General features: G+C 39.4%; 1 pseudogene; it reads left to right on the forward strand.

Annotated features, from left to right (window-relative positions):
* The first annotated feature begins 1091 nt into the window (after positions 1-1091).
* LOC136489665 (uncharacterized) lies at positions 1092-3775 on the forward strand (annotated as a pseudogene).
* The last annotated feature ends 4937 nt before the right edge of the window (positions 3776-8712 follow it).

Here is an 8712-nt window from a genome sequence, read left to right on the forward strand (position 1 = left end):
TTCTTCTCATCCATCCTCTCTTAACTCTTCTCACATCCATCTCAACTCCTAGCCAGCCGATCATGCCTACCCCACAATGGGATGCTACGTGATTCCTCCACAGCGGAATCTTACAGAACTCGCTGGTGATTCCCTCCAACACCAAACGCTCCACCGTCTCCCACCTCTTTGCCTCCCAGATGATAAACTCAAAGAGAAGAGAGGAGGAAACGAGATGGGATTCGGGAAAAGGAGGGGCCTTGGTGCATATTGCACACGGGTTCACCGTCCACATGTGCGGGTCACGTGCACCTATTGTCCACGCTGGCACTGCCATGTAAGGCGAAAGGCATCTCCGAAGGGTTATTGACCTACAGTGCGTTACTTAACAAGTTTAGAGAACCAAAAATTGATTTTGGGAGTTCGTAGACCTAAGTAGCATGTGGCCACAAATTTAAGGACAACCAATGTATTTGTCATTTTAACTTTTAGTACTTTTCTGTCCAGAAAGAATATAATTTTAGGATTTACACAGGCCAGACTTTTTCAGGTATAGTCAAGTTTACAGAAAATAGCATCAACATTTATGTATCTGAATAAATTTATTTCTAAAATATATTTTGTAATTAATATAATGATATTTACTTTGTATAATAAATTTTAGGTATCTTTTCGTATAGTTTTGGTCAAACTTTACATTTTTGGACTCCTATAAAAGTGAGAATTACATTTTTTTTGGACAAAGCGAATAATTTATTGACTTTGGGTGGAACTCTAGGGTGTTTATATGTTGGCATAACATGCACGGGCGGATCCATGTTGTCTGGGTGCGGCCGCTCCCATGTCGAAATACGATTTTCTTTGTAGTATACAAATTTTTACTGTATTCACACCCACTTGGCCCAAACACTTGCATCCACAGCCTAGGTTATGAGAGCCCACAATCGAAATAGGCAGCCCAACATCAGTTCCAGACTTCCTGGCCGGACGTCCACACGCACGCAGGAATCCAGTAACGCTTCGTTCGTGTCGTGAGTCTTCGACTGCATGCCTCCTCTCCCGCGGCCTTCTCTCCCGTTCCCCTCCGCCTTCTTAGCTTCTCTGATGGAGTGATGGCGTTGTGGCCGGCTAGCCAAGTAGCCAACGACCACGGCACGGTGACAGTCTGCAACAGCCACCAGGAGCGCCGCACTCGAGCGCTGAGCGCACCGCACAACAGGCAGGACCGGGACCACAGGAGGCAGCAGCAGCACACTCCACCCACCTCTCTCCACTCTCCTCTTCTATGTTCATCTTTTACAAAGTAAGCAAGTTCAAATATTCTCCATTCTTTTATAGTTTCAGTTTCCATCAATCTCGTCATCGAGTGATTTCAATTTTGTGGCAATTTGTCTAGATTCTAGGGTTAGGATTTTTTGTTCTTTTTGTGATATTTGGTATTTGTGAAAATAATCAAAGTAACTAAAATTTAAGTATTCTTGTGGATGCTAGGAAAAAAATAGAAATATTTTTTAAAAGAAAAGCACCAGACAGTCGTCCAGATGATATTAACTGGGAAGAGGAAATCAAATATGACCCAGGCTTAAGAAAGGAAATTAATTCTTACCATCCTAATCTTAGAGAGAGGGTGAGAAGGAAATATTTGGAGAATGGGCCATGCCAACCACGCACGTGCAATTTTCCCTCTACACAGATTGGGGAAAAAGACAATTCAAGAAGGTTTCAGCTGGAATGGTTTGATGAGTTTGGAAGTTGGCTTGAATATAGTGAATCAAAAAATAGAGCATATTGTTTTAGTTATTTCTTGTTTAGAGAAAAGAAGGATGCAGGATATAAAGCATTTGTTGTTGAGGGTTGGAATGGTTATCACAGAAAAGAGAGGCTAAAGATACATGTTGGCAATGTTGATGGATCACATTTTATTGCTATGAAGAAGTGTGATGATTTGTTACAGAGAAGTCAGCACATAGATGTTGTTTTGCATTAGCAGAGTGAAGCATCTAAGAGGGCTTATTTTACTAGATTGAATGGATCCATTGATACCGCTAGGCTACTATTGAAGCAAGGCTTGCCTTTTCGTGGCCATGATGAGTCGAAGGAGTCTTTGAACAAAGGGAATTTTTTGGAGGTTTTTGATTGCTTAGCAGATCATGATCCTAATTTGGGGAAGGCAGTGGGTCTTGTAGGTAATAGTTGTATGGTGGCTCATGAAATACAGATGGACATTGTAGAGTGCTTTGCAAAAGAAATCCTACAATCTATTCTTGAAGAACTTGGGGATGATGTGTTTTGCTTGCTAGTTGATGAGTCAAGGGATGTTTCCTATAAAGAACAGATGGCAGTGGTCTTGAGGTATGTTGACAAATGCGGAATTGTGAAAGAGAGGTTTGTTGGCCTTGTGCATGTGACTGAAACTTCTTCTTCATATCTCAAGTCATCTATTGATTCTTTACTTGCTAAATTTAAGCTGAGCTTAAAACAAGTTAGAGGCTAAGGATATGATGGTGCTAGCAACATGCAAGGTGAGTTCAATGGGCTATAATCATTAATTATGAGAGAAAGTAGATCAGCATATTATGTTCATTGTTTTGCTCACCAACTTTAGTTAGTTATTGTGGTTATTGTGAGAAAGCATAAGGGTATTAGCGATTTCTTAACCATGATTCATAGCTTATTGAATGTGGTGGGTGGATCAGCCAAGAGAAGTGACATGATTAGGGATATAAATCATGAACAAGTGACAAAGGCTTTAGGGTGTGGGCAGCTAGAAGCTGGGAGAGGGTTAAATCAAGAACAATGTCTTCAAAGACCTGGAGATACTCGTTGGAGTTCCCATTATAAAACTCTAAAAAGTCTAGTCAACATGTTTTCTTCAATTGTTCAGGTGCTACAATTTGTGGAAAAGGATGATAGAGATTGGAAAAATAGAGACCAAGCATCAAACCTTCTAGTCTACTTCCAATCTTTTGACTTTGTGTTTTACCTGCATCTCTTATTGACCACATTAACCATCACAAACACTTTGTCATTAGCATTGCAACGCAAGGATCAAGACATTGTGAATGCTATGAAGTGTTTGAAATCAACTAGATTGCATTTGTGTAACCTTAGAAGAGATGGTTGGGGCAACTTATTAGATGAAGTAAACGAGTTTTGTGAGATGCATGATATTGCCAGGTTAGAAATGGAAGATGCATATATTGATCCCAAAAAATCTAGGAAGGCATCTGGAATTACAAACAAGCATCACTATGAAGTGGATTGTTTTAATGAGGTTATAGATTGGCTTGTTCAAGGGCTTGATAGCCGCTTTAATGAGACTAGCTCTCAATTGCTTGTTTGTTCAGCTGCTTTCAATCCAAGAGATTCATTTCATTATTTTAATGTAGAGAGTCTGATAAACCTAGCAAAATTATATTCTGATGATTTTAGCTCTACAGATTTGAGGGATCTTAGCCACTATCTTGGCCTCTACATTGCTGATGTGAAAGAAGACAATCGATTCTCCAACATAAATACTATCAGTGAGCTTTCACAAAAAATGGTGGAGACAAGAAAAGATCGTTGGGATCCATTAGTTTATCGACTTTTGAAACTTATGCTGGTATTGCCAATTGCTACTGCAACAGTGGAGAGGATATTTTTAGGGATGAAGAATGTTAAAACATCTCTTAGTAACCGCATCGGTGATACACACTTGAGTAATAGACTTATTTGCTATGTGGAGAAAGAAGAATTAAAGAAAGTTACAAATGATGCCGTGGTTCATCGTTTCATGAACATGGAAGGAAAATGACGTAGATTTGATCGATGAGAGGTAATGCATCTCTTTTCAATTTTTCAACGATACAATATGTAGATTCTTTGTTTACAACTCAATGATTTATTTCTTTTTCTCTAGGTCAATGATGATTTCGTGGTTGGGGATTCTATTTTGCTAACACCAACAATCTTTTGCTATTATAATTATGGGGTTCTCTAACTATATTTTGATAAACGGTAAGCACAAATGCACTATTACGGCTACTTCATTGTTGATGTACATCATTAATTATTGTTTGTTTTAAATAATTCATGCTACAATCATGGCCATGGTACTAGTAAATTACATTATTGATTTATCGTTAGCCGGTAAGCCGCACCCCCTCCAAAATTCTCTAGCTCCTCCCTAATAACATGGAATGTATATGTACCTTAATTAATCTCTCTTTCGTACGTGATATCATTTCGAAAATGTCAAGTCACAGGGACTGCCCGGCGCGCACTAAATACAATGACAAAACTGCAAAAGCACTTAAACCACCCAGTACTACTAATAATGTCCTTACCCACGTCTAATTTGGACGTTTACTTGCACGTACTGCTGGGAGCCTATCATTTATTTGATTATCATGTAGACGTGGGGTCAGAATGGACTAAAGTGTGTCCCGTTTCGTGGTCACTTGGGGTTAAAGAAATACGTACTTGAAACTTTATATTTGAAAGGTTAACTGATCTACTTCCAACACTGAATTTCGTGTACAAACGATGTTTGCTGGAAAAATGATCTGCTACACCACTAGTACACAAACGATTTCTAGAGTTGTCTTATCTTATTTTTCTCTTAGCCATGGTTGATCCAAAACTATCCTTAAAAATGGTTTTACAGCAACTCCATTAGGGGTGCCTTTGGTTTGAGCACAAGGTTGGATGGGATATGACCATCAATGGATTTCTGGACATGATTATCTATACTTGTTGTTTGGTTGAATGGATGAGACGAGTCCTTTTTTATTTGGTTGGATGCATATTTGTCAGATGGGGCAAGACGAGACGTGCTATTTTTCTGTTTGATTGGATGGACGAGGATGAATAGGCTGATATCATACATGACCCACTTGTAATTTATTTAATTTTAACCAAAATGTTATTATGTGAGATCTTGTTTTGTAGATTTAATTGCAACGAATACAACTATGTAATCATATCCTAAACCACATAAACGGTTTAGTAGATAAAATCGTTTGAAGGTTATTTGTACTCATTAATTATTGTTGCCACGTCAGCAGCAACCACGCCATCCAACCCGTTCGTGTGCTCTTAAATCCGGCTTGATCCACTTCTTTTTTCATCCGGAACAGTATTTTTCTCTCACAAATTCCTCCAGATTCCTCCAGAATTCCTCCAGCCCCCGTTCGTTTGGAGGAATTCTGGAGAAATCTGAATGAATCTGGAGGAATTTGTGAGAGAAAAACACTGTTTCGGATGAAAAAAGAAGTGGATCAAGCCGGATTTAGGATAATCAAATCAGGTCAATTTTTGGTGTCCTTTTTCTCCAGCATCCGATGAGAATATTCTATCTCTTGTGTATATCGTTATCCAACTTGTCCATGTAACCAAACACTACGTATCCATGGATGGTCCTATCCCATCCATAGATATCCAGCCAACCAAATGCACCCTAGATCGAGAAAACCAATCCCCTTTCCATAAAAACTCCCATACAAAGGAGTCAGGTGAAAAAAAACTGCTCCAACAGATCTTCTTTCTCAATCTTTCTCTATATTTTTTTCTCAATTTCTCAAAACCTTCCCTCAAATAGGGGTGAGCAAGCAGCATTTTTTTCTCAATCCCGTTTCCTCCTCCTGTCACTGACATCTCGAGCGCCATCAGACCAGGACGTCGCCGTGCCTTGTGCCAGACGAGCAACCTCCATCGTGTTGCGCCCTGCCACCACCATGCCATTGCTCCGGGCAGCGAGCCCAACCGCACCGCCGCCTCCTGCCGTTGCTCTAGCTAGGCCACCGCGCCATTACTCCGGTCTAGTGAGCCCCGCGTATCATTGGCTGTTGCGCCCCACATGCCGTCGTCGTGGTTGTAGGCTGTTGTGCCCCATGCACTGGCTACCGCTCGATCTGCTACTTTGATCTGGGCCATGTTTAGTTGCCCTAAATTCTAGAATTTAGCACTATGTAAAAAAGAAAATTTCTCGTCATATCAAATTTGTGGTACATGCATGGAGTACTATATATTGACGAAATCAAAAACTAATTGCACAGTTTAGTTGTACTTTACGAGACGAACGTTTTGAGCCTAATTAGTCAACGATGAGACAATTATTATCAAATAAAAACAAAACGCTACAGTAGCTACAGTAACGCACCGAATCCGGCGGCGCCGATTCGGTGGCCGAACTAAACACGGCCCCGGTGAGCCATACGCCGGCCGCCGTTCCAGACAGCCCTGCACCACACGTCGCTGTACGCTCCAGCCTCCAGGCCAGTCACGCCTCCTAAGGCCGGCCGCACTACTCCCACTTGACATGTGGGTCTCACGTGTCAGCGTGCTTTGTGGGTACGGGTTTAGATCCATTTGGACTGACTATAAGACCTTAAACGAGTCTAAAGACCAAAATGACAGTTTCTGAGTATAGGGTCCAGGATGACACACATTCACAAGTTTAAGTACTGTCCATGTACTTTACTCTGAAATTAATATATCCTACACAGGAAATGAATCTATAAATCTGAAGAGCTAAAGGTATTACTAGGCTTACTCCACGTGTTTTGTCTGAAGTTACTCTATGTTACTCCCTCCGTCGCTAAATAAGTCAACTCCTAGAATCTGTCCAAGTCAAACTATCTTAAAAGTTAACTAATTTTATAGAAAAGAGTAACAACATCTATAACATAAAATGAGCATATTATGAAAACATATTCTTTGGTATATTTATTGATACTAATTTGATGCCATAAAGCTTTACGAAGTTTTCTATAAATTTGGTCAAATTTTAAAAAGTTTAACTTAAGACAACTCTAGCAATCTATTTCCTACAACTAAAAAGAACAAAGTGTGGACACTGTTTTGGTGCGACAATTGCCTTGGTTCGTCCGTCTGCCACCCCATGCGATCGATCTCACCTCCCACGCTGTCCAACGGGCGAGCGAGAAAAGGAAAGGCGTGATAGAAAAAGAAACTATCATCCTTACGATCTCCACCTGCTTGAAAGGAAATAAATCGATCACCTGAGGGCACATGCATGGAAGGAAACAATAATCATGCATGGAAGAAAATATCAGTGGTGCTAAATAAAAGATGTGCATGTTATACATGGTGAGACTAGTGAACCTTCTGCAATTTTCTAAATGAATATTCCGACCATTAGTATATAGGTCCATTCCTCTGCGTTTTTTCGTGCTGCCATTAGCATATAATATGAAAGTATTGTTGTGTTCATCATCACTTCCAGTTGACTACTTTCATTAGCATATACTTCCTCTATCCCAAAATATAAGTCGTTAGGGGATGCGTGTAGGTCAAACTTTCTCAATTTTGATTAGGTTTGTAAAAAATACATGCAACATTTATATCTCCAAATAAGTTTATTATAAAAATATATTCAATGTTCTATGTAATGATACTAATTATGTATTATAAATATTAATATTCTTTTATATATAATTGGTCGAAGTTAAAAAAAAGTTAACTTCTTGGGAAGCGAGAATGAATTCTATTTTGGGACAGAGGGGGTATATGAAAGCAGTGTTGAAAATATTTTAACAATCAAGTTCGCCTCTGTCTGATTGGTAAGCTTAGACATCATAATGTCATCAAAAATTTCGACTCTCATGAACACCCTTATGGATCAGTGCAAAGCATCCCAATCCTACGGCATACATAAATAACAACCTTAAAGTTATGATATTTTCAAAGGGTGGACAATAAAGACTATTTTAGACGTTCTGGCATTAGAGTATATATGTGCAGACACATAGGCATGGTGGTGCAAGTGAGCAGCCAGTAGGAGTCGAGAGTCAGGGGTGTTTGGATCTAGGACTAAACTTTAGTCCCTGTCACATTGAATTTTTAGATATCAATTAGGAGGACTAAACATGAGCTAATTATAAAACTAATTACATAAGTTGTGGCTGATTCGCTTGCCAGCGCTGTGTACATGATGGTATGGAGATGTGGTGGAACTTATTCATGGATTTATTGGCGCACGAAAGAAATGAATATCGGAAATCTCTTACTGCCGGTATAAAAAATGATCTTAGCCGCATCACGGAAAGATCTACACAGTAGAGTTTGTGAGCCGCGACGCCACGCTCTCTTTGATTGTGTAAATTTCACGAACTTAGCTTTTTGGATTAAATATCACTTTAACGTTGGTCATATACTTTTACAGTATTATTATCTTATCGTGTGATCCGTGTGTTTTTAGTACAAAAGTTTAACTGTCGCGTAGCAATGCACGGGCACGAACCTATTTGCATATATACTCGAACCTGTGTATACATGATTATATGAAGATGCGGCGGAACTTATTCATGGATTTATTGTCGCATGAAAGAAATAGATATCGTAGAATTTTTTTTGTCGATATAAAATATTATCTTAGCCGTATCACGAAAAGGTCTATACAGTAGAGTTTGTAAGCCTGTGACGTCGCGCTCTCCGTGACTATGTTAATTTCACGAACTTTGCTTTTTGAATTAAATGTCACTTTGACGTCGGTATTTAATTTAACAGTATTGTTATCTTATCGTGCGATCCGTGTGTTTTTAGTACAAAAAATTTAGTTATCCCGTAGTAACGCACGTGCACGCTACCTAGTTTATTCAGGGACTGAGGGAGTATTTTAGATTTTGAAACAAGTGCATCGAAACAATAGAATGGGAAATGGCGAGTTCTTATTTATGCAAGTTTATTAATGTAGGACAACTAGTCCATTTTGCAGATATGTATATATAT

Source organism: Miscanthus floridulus, chromosome 10 (assembly GCF_019320115.1).
Source record: "Miscanthus floridulus cultivar M001 chromosome 10, ASM1932011v1, whole genome shotgun sequence".
Taxonomy (NCBI): Eukaryota; Viridiplantae; Streptophyta; class Magnoliopsida; order Poales; family Poaceae; genus Miscanthus; species Miscanthus floridulus.